Below are 12,762 nucleotides of genomic sequence, written 5' to 3' on the forward strand. Positions count from 1 at the left end.
CCCCAGATAAGCGTAGTCCATATCAGAGATGTTTTTTATTAGGGTGATGTGACTTTCATAGAGATGTATGGGGTGCATTGGAGATGGAGAACGATCAGAGGGCTTGCACCTTTAGAAGCACGTGCTTGTAGAGATGATGTGTAGATGATATAAATGGAAGGAAGGATAGAGCACGTTCCCAGTCCCATATTGCACAATTCTTGTATCTTCAACTGAGGTATTATGTTCCTTCAAGGTTTCAAGGGAGGGGTTGCCAGAGACAAAAGAAATGCTGCATGAGTATTTCCAAAGTGGGGAAAAGACTGAAACATTTGCTAGCTTGTTATTAGGCATCAGAGAAGCAAGAAGAGAGAGCTTATTCCTGACAACCCCTGAGAGCAACGAGAATTGTCTATTTTCTGTGGGAAAATGGTTTCTGCGCCCCTAGAAAGATGGAGTGGTATACGGCAACCTGCTCAGCCAGCAACAAGCTAAAAGCAAATTCTCAAGTCACAAAACTCACTGGTGTGGAGGTTTAGTAGTGAGTGACTTTATTAGTGCTGTAGACAGGACCCAAACCTCTCACGGACTGAGCTGTTCAGTGCATAAATTAAGACAATATGAAATAACTTCTGCTTGGTGGGGCTTTTGTTTATTTTTTTCCCTCTCTCTGCCATCCTCAGTATTGAAGGAGGTCTCAGAAGGGAAGTCAAGGGGCTGTCCTGTGGAAACACGGCAGGAATATCACCCTGAAGGCGTGGAAAAGATCTCTGCCACCTAACCAGGTACAACTTGTCATTCATCTTTTGTGCTCTGGTTGTTGCAACCGTGACCCACCAGTATGTTTGGGTGTGGAGGAAAGGAGGCAAAAGGGGATACAGATGGTCTCTGTAGGTAATAGACAGCAAGAGCTCAAAGCAGACAGCCAGTAGGTATTTAGTAGGCAGTATTGAGTGGTTTTGTTTTTTTTTTTGTTGGAACTTGAGTACAACTCAGAGGAAAGTTTTCATTTCTGAGAAATTAAAAAGTTTTAAAGACTAGATGAAGAGGTAAAGTAAATGCTTGAAACTAGCTTAGATGCTTGATGGCTGCTGCTGGGTCACTACCGGGGTTGTGGTGAACTGACTTCTAGAGTTGCAGCAGCCACAGCGCTTTTTTTTTCTTCCTGAAAACATCTTACAAGGAAGTTTGCCTAGCATCCAGATCTGTCACACTTGTAACCTTTGGGGTAACTTCTCTCTGTGTGGTGTGAAATGTGGTGATGGTGGTCCTGTGGGCAAGCTGCAATACTTTGTTCAGGGCAGAAGCAAAGCTGCTCTCAACTGAGTCGAACGTTGCACCTGCAGCCAAGACAGTTGTTGAAAGCTGCTGGGCCTGGGATTTGTCCTTTATGCAGCAGAAGTACGTGAATTCTCCTGAGCTGTGCAGACCATTCGGTAGCCAGTGCTGCCAGTATTTCCAGCATACATGTATGCACTACAGGTAGAGCTGTTAGGAACGCTGACAAAGCTAATGCCTTCCTGTCAGAAGCCTGTGTGTTCAGGGGCTTATAGGTTGCAGTTGACTGCTTCAGCTGATGCCTACTGTGCAAAATCCCATTCTCTTCAATTTTGGTTTTGATTTTATTTTTTTTTTCTTTTTGTTTTGGAAAGTTCATTTAAAGTGATTCAGCGGTTTTGGAGAACAAGACTGGAAATTGTTTGCTAATAGCACAAATAAGCTTAATTGTTCTCTTTAAACTCTGTATTTTAGAGCAGGATCTTGGATTTCAGAGGAGAGAGGAGTTCATAGGGTGCCCATGGTGTTAGGGTGGTGGTGCCTTGTACAGCATATGTATGGAAAGCTGTGTGTTGCTGAAGTATAAATCTTCTCTCCCTCTTTCCCCCTGCATATCAAAAGGAAGGGGAAAAAAAATACGTTTCAGCATGTTCAGTGGAGCCTGCCAACAAATTCTCCTGAGACTTCCCTCACTGAGATGGGAATAGGGATGAGGCTGAGCAGGTCAGCCTTTGGTGTGGTTTCTGCCAGCTGAAGGGAGGTTATGGTGGGGCCAAGCTCTGGATCTAGGGTTGAGATGTGCCAGTCAGATGGACGTGGCTAGGGCCTGGCAGATACTCCCAACTAGATTTAAATTTCAGAGCCTTGTTCCAAAGCGTGGAAAACCCATATCTTAACATTTTGTTTGGAAAAACTGAATATAGGCTACACGGTTCCCATTTTTCTAGTACATGTTACAAAAGCAAACGACAACAACAACAGAAACAACGGTTCCTTACATGATGGTAAGACACATCTTCCCTAAGCCTAGGGAGAGCCCTTCTGTAGGCTCCTGTTCAGAAAGAAAGAAGTAGGAATTTTGCTGCTGGTATCATCATGAACAGGTAAGCCTCCAGGGTTTATGGCACGTCTCCCTTGTTTGGCACAACTTTTAAAGAAATGGGTTAAGGAAGAGGAAGAATGGCTCAGTGCAGGAAATTACCATGGATCCCATCATGAAGAGAACTTCCGTGTCGGAGGCTTAAATTAAACTTCTTAGGTTCTTAATTCACTGATAGGACATAGACTGAAGGAGGCCTCCATGCTGCAGGCTGCACTAGTAGATCTCTGGTTTCCTCTGCTTGTAGTCTTGAAGAAAAAAAAAAGTCCATCTTGCACCATCTCTGAGATAGTTCATTACAGCTTCACAACTTTGCTTGGAGCAAGAATTCTTCTAAGAGCTTCAGGAAGCCACTTTCCTTCCCCTCATGCTTCTGGAATTCAGGACAGGGGCTTGCTCTTGAAAATGTTGGTTTTCCACAGGGTGATGTTTCTGGGTGTCTTGTTGGAGTTCTGAAAGCTGCGATTATGTCTGAGCTTTGTGGTGTGACAGAAAGAGCTGATGAGAGCTGACCACTGAACTCAGTATTGCACTCAGTATTGGCATCATTCTAGCTCTTGGCTTGCTCAGCACGCAAAAAGGGTGCTGCAAGAACACAAGGCAACTGTCCATGTTTAAAAGGATTCAACTGGCCTGTAAAGACGTCCGAGCAGTGGAAAGAAACCCCAATCCCTCCCAATTTATATAACACAAGGTGGAAAATTAAAGCTGTGAAGGATTTTTCCTTCATGGGATGAAGCATGGGTGCCTGGGAGCACAGAACAGTGTCAGTGGGAACGTTCAGCTCCAAATGGGAACTGGGTGCCACGTTCACAGGTGCCTACTGTGCAGGTTCAAACAGATTTACTCAGCTGTAAGACACCCAAGGTGCTACCAGCTCCTTGGCTCTACCAGCAGCCAACTCAGCAGCTCCCTTCTCAAGTGGGTTTTCTTCCTATGTAAAGGTTTATACTGAATGGGCTGCAAACCTGGGGACTTGGCCTTCCTCTTCCCACGATTCCCATTGCTGTGTTTTGTTCTGGGACTTCCCAAGACAATGTCTGGGTGTTGCAGGAGATGTTTGTGCTCTGTAGAATGTCTTTTGCTGCTTGTGCACTGTGGCATTGAGGTCTTGCTTGGGAGCTTTGTCCTTGTCTCTTGATCATCCCTAAACAAGTGGCTAATGTATTTTAAATGGTTTGTGGGAAAAGAGGCCTTTATGGGGAAGCTTGATGATTAGTAGCCCCGTGCAAACCATCCTTGTTCCCCTTAAAAATACCCTAGCTCCCTAGACACAGAGCAGTCAGCCAGCACATCTTCAGTGCCCCTCCTGCCCCTGGTGTGGGCAGAGTTGGAGAGTGCTTCTCCCCTTCTTACTGTGTGAAATCCCCAGCTCCTCTGTAAACCCGTTTTTCATTTGAGCGTTATTTGCCCCGGCAGTGTGAGTATGACTTGACTGAGAGACCTCCTGGGAAACTAGCTCTGCTGTCTCTCTGTCTTCATTTGGAGGCTTGATTCCTGGGAATGTGCTTAGAGGGAGAGTCTGAAAAATGCCTTTTGCCTAGCAGTGAAGTTGTTGCCCAGAAATGTAAAGCCAGCGTCCCAGGGGACTGCTGAGCCATAGTGCTTTATTCCTGGAACTGCATGAGGCAGTTCGCTGCACATGGGAGCTATTTCCACCTCGCTGATACGGGCTTTTAGGAAATTATGTGAATGCCTTTATGTCTGAGCAACCTGGAGCCCTGGATGCTCTGGCTGGTGGTCACTCATCTGTGAAAACGTGAACGTGCGGTATGGAGCATGCTCCTGTCTGCTGTCTCTGGTAACACATGATGGGGAAGAGGGGGAAAAAGGAAACCTCGCTATGCACCTGGCAGGCAGTGCAATCCCTTATGTGATGTATGTGTGGGAGCAATTCCTTTGTGACCCTGGTGAAGATTGGCTCATGTCCTGGAGAGCAGGATTTAGATCACTTTTATCTTTATTCTCCAAGCTGCAATGATTATTAATGGCTATAAAATGACCCAGCTGCAGCATTTGACTTAGTGACCTTCGGTAACAGTGAATTTTGCAGGCTGGCTGTATAGTGGGGGTGGGGAAAGCTTTTCCTTATTCTTCAGGAATGTTGGAATTCCTCATAGAGATGTCATGCTAGAAAAGAGGCCTTGAGAGACTGTTTGCTTCATTTACCATCACTGATCAGAGCAGCTGAGCTGTGTGATGTCTTCTGTGAGCGGGACAGAGGAGGGATGAAGAGATCTTGCCTTATTCATATGGAGCAGAGCGTTTATCCTGCAGCACAAGGGCTGTCTTTACATGGTATTTCTGCACCTGTGGTTTCATTTCATATTGTAAAGTGCTGCAGTTGCCTGTGCATTGGTGCTAACCTGGTAGCTCTGGGGAGTGAAAGCCTCTGAACCACAGACCGATACATTGCCAGGCATCTACACCTTGTCCTGCACCTCTACCCCAGGAGCTTAGGCCAGTAAAAAGTCCTTGGCCACCCTGTTTGTTCAGCCTGCTCCTCCAAAGGCCTGGTAAGATGAACATGAGTATTTTTGTGTCGTAGGCTCTGGGCAGAGGCCTCCAAGTCATTTGGTTGTTCATGCCCAAGTAAGCAGAGGAGAGCTCTCACTGGCACTGAGCAGATCCATGAGCCGAGAGCAAAACCTGCCCAAGTCATTTAGTCTTGTTGTACCTCTGGTTGCGTGAAGTCTGTTGCAAGAGCTAAAAGGTGCACTTTGCAGCCAGCCCGGGGAGACACGGCACACTGACTGAAAATCCATCTCATTTCGTACTGACCTATTTTGAAAGAGTAAATGCTGCTGCTTCGACTCTATTTACGTGCTGGCTGTCAAGTTATAAGAGCAGCATTTGACAGTGCCGATACTGCCGTTTGTATCATCAGACAATCACCAGCCTAGCAAGAATTTGTAATTTGACTAACAGCTCATGACATTACTCTTATTATTTATTTCTGGCAGAACAAATGCAGCAGCAACTTTCTTCCATGGCATCAGCTCCAAATGTCTGTGGCATCCTATCAGCCAAGGCTTTTTCAAAAATCCAGCCATACTCCCCCACATCTTGCTAACTTTACAGTCCCCCATGGCATCTGTGTGCACTGAACTGAGCTGTTGAGACTAAATGTAATTTGCAATCAGGCTTCTGTTAACGTGGAAATGTACCGGCTGCTCTCCTGCAGTATGGATTCTCATTCTGTCTAGCATATGGTAGCATTAAATCCAGTCTGGAGTGCCTCTCTTTACCACACTGTCAATCCTTGCAGAGTGGAGAACCCTAAAAAACAAGTGAGTGAAATACATTTCAGGAACTGGCTGTCTTCTAGCAGAGCTTGTCGGGAGCTATCAAAGGAGACCGTACCTTGAAAACTAGCCCTGACAGCAAGCTGAGCGAGTACAGAAAACTGACTTGAACGCTGATGCAAAAGCCATGTACTTCCCAAGGCAGGTATTGCACAGGGAGAAGGGGACAAAGAGAATCAGACGAGCAAGTTCATAATTAACAAGTTAAAAAGCCAGAAGCAGTCTATCTTTCTGTTACCAATATGGGAGAGATTTTGATTCAGGAGGATAGCCTCGGGTATGAAGCCAACAGTTATGTAAAGATTGGGTATAAATGTAGGCAAAACAAGAAATGCATCCATCCACAGAGAAAACAAACAGACAAGGCTTTTATCCATTAAGTATTTCTTTCCAGCTGTAGCTCGCTGCACAGCACATAAAAGCAGCCCTGGAATTTCTTCAGTGTTAGCATATCTCCCGTTGTCTTGTAAGGTAGTTTAATTTTAATTTTGCTATTTGAGAGTTATGAATAATTCACAGTGTTTTCTCACTGTCAGCTCTGATGGATGTCCTCAGCTCTTCTTCCCTGAGGCTCTCAGGGCTTTGGCCTTAGTGAAAAAGATGCAATCTGTATCTGAAGTGAATTGGATTTGAGGCAAGAAATCTATCATCATGGGCCAGCAGGGGCATGGGCATCTGAGTCATGAGCTTGCAGTTCTGGCTTTTTCTTAGCTCTCTTTGGTCAGTCTCACCCCGAGGACCACAAGCATCTGTTCTTGTGCACACTCATGTTATTTTTTTTACTTGCAAAACCACCGATTTGTGCTTGGCGCCCTGTGCCTTTGATGCATGAAGAATCCTAGAGCTAAGCTCCTGGGCTAAGGTCAGAAGTAAAAGTGATTGAGTGCATTTGATCTTAACACCTGCTTTTTCTTAGAGGCTTCTCTGACAATTTCTTATGAGTGGAAGTTATTTCAACCGAGGCCTGTGTCTGGCTGTTGGGAAGTGCTGGAAATATAGTAATGTCAGTAATTTGGGACTGTAACCTGGAGTCCTGAGATGTAGGAGGGAAAGGTGGCAGCAGATCAAAGGCTCTTTCTCCATCCAGGAAGATTCAATCCTGTAGGGTTGAAGCTACGAGTGACTGTAGCATCCCAAAGTGCTTCCTGGCAATATTATCTTTAAGTGAGAATAATGTGCCTGTTGAATATAGCTGCTTCCTTCTTTATTACACTCTTCTGTTCTTCTTGGCAGAGCTAAGACTTAGGAGACTGTATATTACCAACCTTGGGCTCTGGCTCTGTCATTAGTTTTCATACCTGCAAAACCATTTGGGGAATATTTTAGAGTCCTGACCTATAATACCATGGCACTCTGAGCAGGGGACTACTGTAGGCAAACTTGTGAGAAAGATGGAAACAAGCTGTTGGGGTTTGTTCTCAGGGAGTGGTTGTAGACAGGACAAAGACCTGGACCAGCCAGCAGATGAGGGAGTCTTTGGTTCTTCTTTGATTCCAGATGGCCAGAATATTTCATGTGTGCTCACGTGGACAAAACTGTCTGTGCTTTACATGAAGAAAGAAAATAGGTGTGTTCATCCCAACCTCACCTTCCTCTGTTTCCTTTACTTAGGTCAATCCTCACATTCTTAATTTAAGGGGGTCTCCTTTTTGATCTCTAGGCTACTGTATGCAGTGTTTGCTTACTGTGGCTGGTGAAAATACGGGTAATCTCCACTGTGAGAACAGAGCATACCAAGACACATCTCATTTCCCCCAGGAGGTGACTAATCCAAATATAATCCAAGAAGATAAAAATGCAGCTCAAGAAACTATTTAGCACAGGTTTAAATCCTGAAAAATATGATGGAATTAAAAAAATAAAATAAAATAGAAAAAAAGCATGTGTGTTTACTTGTTTACATGAATGTGGGTAGGAAAATAGTTATATCCAAATAACTTCCTGAGTCATATTCTTAAACCCTTTTTTCCCTGAAAAAACCTGGATGTCAATTTTTTTCCTGACTGTGAGTGGTTAGTTTGTCTTCGGTAGCAGGAGGACAAGCAGCTCTTGCTTGTCATGTTTATCCTAAATGTGACAACAGACAGTTCCTAACTGTGTAACTCTCTTCTCCTCCTCCACAAGGCATACTCGTTTAGTTGCCTCAGTGATATCCAACTGGTCTCCATCCCAATTATTTGTTTTTTTGGTAATCGTCCACATTTCCATGTAAGAAAAAAAATCCTCAGAATAACTGTGGTTTTGCAAAGTAAATAACTGAGCAGAAACTCTCTGCATCTTGAGAGGGAAGAAGGAAGGATTATTTTCTGAAGAGGCGTTTTCTTTGTTTTTAACCTATATCCCCAGGCCCCATCGTCAGAGACCTTTAGCTGTCTGTGCTGGACTCCACTCTGCTCCTGTGACAAGGACAGGCAAGTCCTGTGAGGCTCTCCACAAGGTTTTGTTGGCACTAATAGGACTGTGTGCTGGGGAAATACCTACAGCTCTCAGCCCCCAAATGCTTGTGGATTCAGTTTGGCAGAGTTTGTTTCAGATGACTTAAATCCCTGCCCTAAATGCTGTCCCTGCCTTGAAAAGTGAGAGCTCTGGTTTGCAGAGGTATGGTATGCAGGGAGGAGGTAGATGCAGACCTCCTATGTCCTGTCATGGGTGATCAGCTTGATGGTTTTAGCACTTCTCATGACCAAAAATGCTTGGGCTTTGGGTGCCTTTGACAGGAGTGACTCCTGCTTAATTGGCAGCCCTGTTTGTGGCCATCTCTCCAAAAGGAGACTGTCAAAGAGGGGTGCTGGGTACATGGCTTGGGACTTGGATCTTGGTTGACCTAGCTGAAGCTTTCTGTGAGAGCCACCTTCATAGTACATTAGCTGTTCTACTTAAGTCTTGCTGAACTTTTGCTATCTCTTTCTCATTCAGTTTGTATCCTAACCTATCCCTGCAGCTTTGACTGTCCTATTTCTAGTTCTGATATCTAGGAAGAAAAACGTTGCATAAATGATAGAAATAGATGAGAATTCTCATAGTTTCTGCAAACTATAGCGATCAATTTAGGAGTTGATATGGAGGACAGCAGTATGAAAGTCCAAGATTAAATTAACAGGTGCTACACCTTGGGCATTTAAAGAGTTCTGGTGAAATTAAAAAAAAAAAAAAAAACTTCAGCTGGGAAAGTTGAAGGCATATTTTCAGAGATGCAAAGATCATAGGTCATGGCATTGCTTTGGTATTGATTACAGAAGAGGACTGTCAGTTGGTTGTAGTTATCTAAAAAAATGATCTTGTAGCTGTGGCCTAAATGCTGTTGGGAATCAGCAGACATTGCTATTGATAGCAAATGTTTGGCATCATTAGTTCTCGTACTCTGACACAGTCCAAAGTAATTTACAATAATTCCTTAGAATTGTGCTTGAGGAGAAGAGTGTGTGATTCATCATGCTTGATGGGATTTTCCTGTGTTATTCTGGGGACTGATATCTAAGTTTTGGGGTACTTAGCAGCAAGGGAAGCCATCAGTTCTCTGATGGGACTTCAAAAGATGGCGTGTATCTTTGAACTTCATCTCCTGGTCAGCAGAGTTCCCCTTAGCCAAAACTGGGATGAAACAAACCGATTCACCACAGATGTTTGTTCGTTCATAGCATGTGAAACACTCTGACCATGGGCAATTTCTGAATGGCCAAAAATAAGAACTTCTCACTTCTGTGTAATATGGTCTGTTTACAGAATAATGAAAGGAAGGATGTCTCCATAGTAACCTGTAGAGCAGGCAAGTCTACGTCTTCCACTCTGATACTGTCTTCAACAAACAGATTGTAAATCTGGTTTTAAAAAAGAAAGCAAAATAAACCATACTTTTGGGTTATGTGGCTTCTATTACTTCTAAAGAGCTGGTAGGTTGAAGATCTGTCCCCCTGCTTCCTCCAACTTGTAATATTAGCAGTGTTCAAATGTATTGACTTTCTTAGAACAGATTGGAGTTGCCATTACATCAAGTTGCCATTACATCTCTACCTGAAGAGATCTGTAGATGAAAAGCCAGGGAATCATGAGTAGTCTTCAAATATGTGAACAGATACTGCAAAAAGAAAGCATTTACATTGCCTGTTGATAGGCCCAAAAGTCTTGGGCTTACCTTGAAATGGAGAATGTGGTTTAGTTTAGACAAGAGAGTGTTTTCTGAAGGTGAGAGCAGTTAATATTTACTGGATTTTTAAACAAGATTATACAATTTTCCTTGCTGGAGACCTTTAAAAACAGACCAGGAATTAAGTGCAGATGATCATCTTAGGACACTGGGGATGGTATTGGTGACTTATTGAGTTACTAGTCAGCACTGCTTTCTATGACCCATTTCGTTTCTTAGGGCTTTCTCCCAGGAAGTAGGGCTGTTTTGTCTGCAAAGAGCATATGGAAGTTGCTCTCTGTTTGGTGACATTTCTGACAATGGTGTGTGAACCTCTTCTGTTGGAAGGGCAAATATTACATGAGAGGTGGAGTCCAGTATACGCTCAAAAAAAGGGATTGTTGAAGGAGCAACTTCAATCACTGCAGCTGCGTTCCACCCAAAGATCGAGTTTCATTTCATGCTGCAGGAGCAAACTAAGCCAGTGCTGCGCTGCCTGAAGGATAACTGCTGTGAAACGGGCAGCTGAATGGGACAAGAGCCTGGAATGACCCAGGCACGAGACAGCAAAAATCAGAATGAAAGGTTGGGGGTCAAGCTGGTGGTTGGCTGTTGGTGTTCCAGTCCGTTCCTTTTGCTGGTTTCATGTCACTGTTTTACAACACTGTTACCCAACCCTGAAATTTCCTTTGCAGCTCTAGAGAGATGACTCAGGAACGCTCCAAAATCCAGATATTTTTCAGGTTTTAGAGGTTTGGCAAAGTAGCCCAAGGCATTCAGAGGGAATGGGCTGCTGGGGCTCCCTGTTTCAGCTGGGCTCACTGCCCATTGGCATTTCCTAAGATGGCAGATGGAAATGGACATCTCAAGGTGTTGGAAAACTATCAGAAAAAGTTTTATTCTGGTGAAATCTCATAGGTGATGTAGGGGACAAACATTTTCAGAGCACGGTGTTATCTGAGCATGATTCCTGATTGCTTGGGGGGTGGGGGGGGGGGACGGACCTGGGCAGGGCACCTCTCATTCCTGTGCTTTTACTTTGTGTTTTGTCCTCTTCTGCTGCTAACACCTGCATTCGTTTCTGCTGCTCCTGCTATCTCCCGTTGCCTGTAATCCTGCATTAATCAATAATAATCAGAGCTTCCTAGCTGCTGCCATCTGGTTCTGTGATACGGGCCGGATTTGAAAAACATCTCTGTTTTTGAGGCAAAGCGCTTGCAAGGTGCTACGTGTGTGGATGGGGGGAAGGCAAACCCCGGGGGGACGGCTGCGATGGGGCAGCACCTCCTGCCCTGGCCCTGGGTCCCGGGAGGGATTTTGCCCCGTGTACCGGGGTGTCTGTGGGTGATGCTCCTGGGCCCGGCTGGGTGCTATCGGCAGCCATCTGCTGCCACCTCCTGTCCGAGCAGGCGATGGCATGTGGGGAGCCAAGGGAGCCTCACTGAGCTGGTGGGAAACCCTACAGCCTCCAGGGGGGACATCGCCACCGCCTTGGGCTTCCACAGCGCTCTGTGTGGAGGCAGCGAGGAGGCCGGGCACTTAGAGTGATATGTCTGGGTGCTGAGCCCTGTTGGTGCATTTTCCCTGTCTCTGCCACGCAACGGCCTCGTTTCGTTCTGCACTTTCCTCTTTCTGGCTTTCTCAACCCCGCAGATCCCCCGGCCAACGCCAGCATCTTGACTGCAGGAGGAATCGGGCCGGCCGCTTCTCCCCGTCCCCTGGGGCAGGGCTGGAGCTGGGGGCAGAACTTCTCCCCTCCTTCCCCTCGAGGCTGCTCCCAGCTCCTTTGGCCTTCCCAGTCAGCTCGGGGTGGCTCTGCTGGACTGAAACGCCGGAGCAGGGTGTGCCATGATCCCCGTGCCAGAGCCGCTCTGGCTGAGGCCGCCGTCCTGCTGCTGGCCAGCCCGCAGTGACCGGCTAGTATTGGTGACCAGTAGTTGCTTTTTAATTTGTATCTCTGTGCCTCCTTTCTGTTTTTAGGGGAGGGCAAGGGCCGATTCTTTGTGCCTGCTTGCTTTTACTTCTTTGGCTTGTCCTCTAATAGCTACTGCAGCTTCCCCGCTGCCTGCGGTGACTACAAATTTGAGCTGAATTAATCCCAGACAGAGGCTCAGTCCGAGGCAAACTTTCCTTCCAAAACGCTCGGTCTGAAAAGACATGAAAGCAGAACGGGCTTGCCACTTACCTTCCCCATGCCTGTCTCATCCCTGCTCTGCCTTCGAGCAGGACTGAGAGCCCTTGGTGCTGTGCTGGGCGCTGACCAGGCAGACGGCAAAGGGCGAGTCTGTCTGCCAGACCTCAGCAAGAGCACAAACAGAAAGCAGCAGCGTGGCTGGCGCTGACAGGTTTCGCTTGCCACCCTGGAAGCTCCCTGGTTTGCAGGAGAGGTGTTGCTGCTCTTTCTCCAGCTGGCCCAGGCTGTGGCCACGCTCAGACCCTCAGCCTGCCCTCGTGCAACCCTGTGCTGGCTGCGTGTCGCTCTGCTCGGCTAGCCCTCTGCAGGGCTCCTAGAAGCATCGGGATTTCAGATTCAGTTTCTCCCCGTTTCCTTTCCCAAGCACTCTTATTTCATGACATTCTGCCTTTTGTGTCAAGGTTTGTTTCTGTGCTGCCTGGCTGAGGTCAGCATCTGTGCTCACAGTCTCTGCCCAAGGGGACTTTCTGATATCAGATTGTGCAGTTGCTGGCCCCAGACCCTCTCTGATAAGAGCTGGCTGTTTGATCCCAAAGCAGCAAAGTGGCTTCCTCTAATCTGTGTCTATGCAAGCAGGCATTCCCCATAAAGACAGTGGTACAGATACCCTGAGGTACCTTCCCCAGGGAGCCTCACGGTTGGTGTTTCTGGCAAGAGCCTTTCTCTGAAATCAGATGCTGCTTCTTCCTTGACCTGAGACTAACAGCAAGCGCCCTCCAACCCCACACCTGTGACAGGTAAAAATCTTCTGAGCTGTGCTCTGTGAGATTTGATATTTTGCCGT

At 46.2% G+C, this 12,762-nt stretch overlaps 1 long non-coding RNA gene across 5 annotated transcripts in view; it reads left to right on the plus strand.

Moving 5' to 3' along the window:
- The window catches only part of LOC137861080 (uncharacterized), a 116,641-nt gene that overhangs the window by 30,738 nt on the left and 73,141 nt on the right, over nucleotides 1-12,762 (plus strand). For all 5 annotated transcript variants that reach the window (XR_011099361.1, XR_011099362.1, XR_011099364.1 and 2 more), the window contains exon 5: nucleotides 663-764. This is a non-coding gene — a long non-coding RNA (uncharacterized lncRNA). The remainder of the gene's footprint in view (nucleotides 1-662; nucleotides 765-12,762) is intronic.

Source organism: Anas acuta, chromosome 9 (genome assembly GCF_963932015.1).
Source record: "Anas acuta chromosome 9, bAnaAcu1.1, whole genome shotgun sequence".
Taxonomy (NCBI): Eukaryota; Metazoa; Chordata; class Aves; order Anseriformes; family Anatidae; genus Anas; species Anas acuta.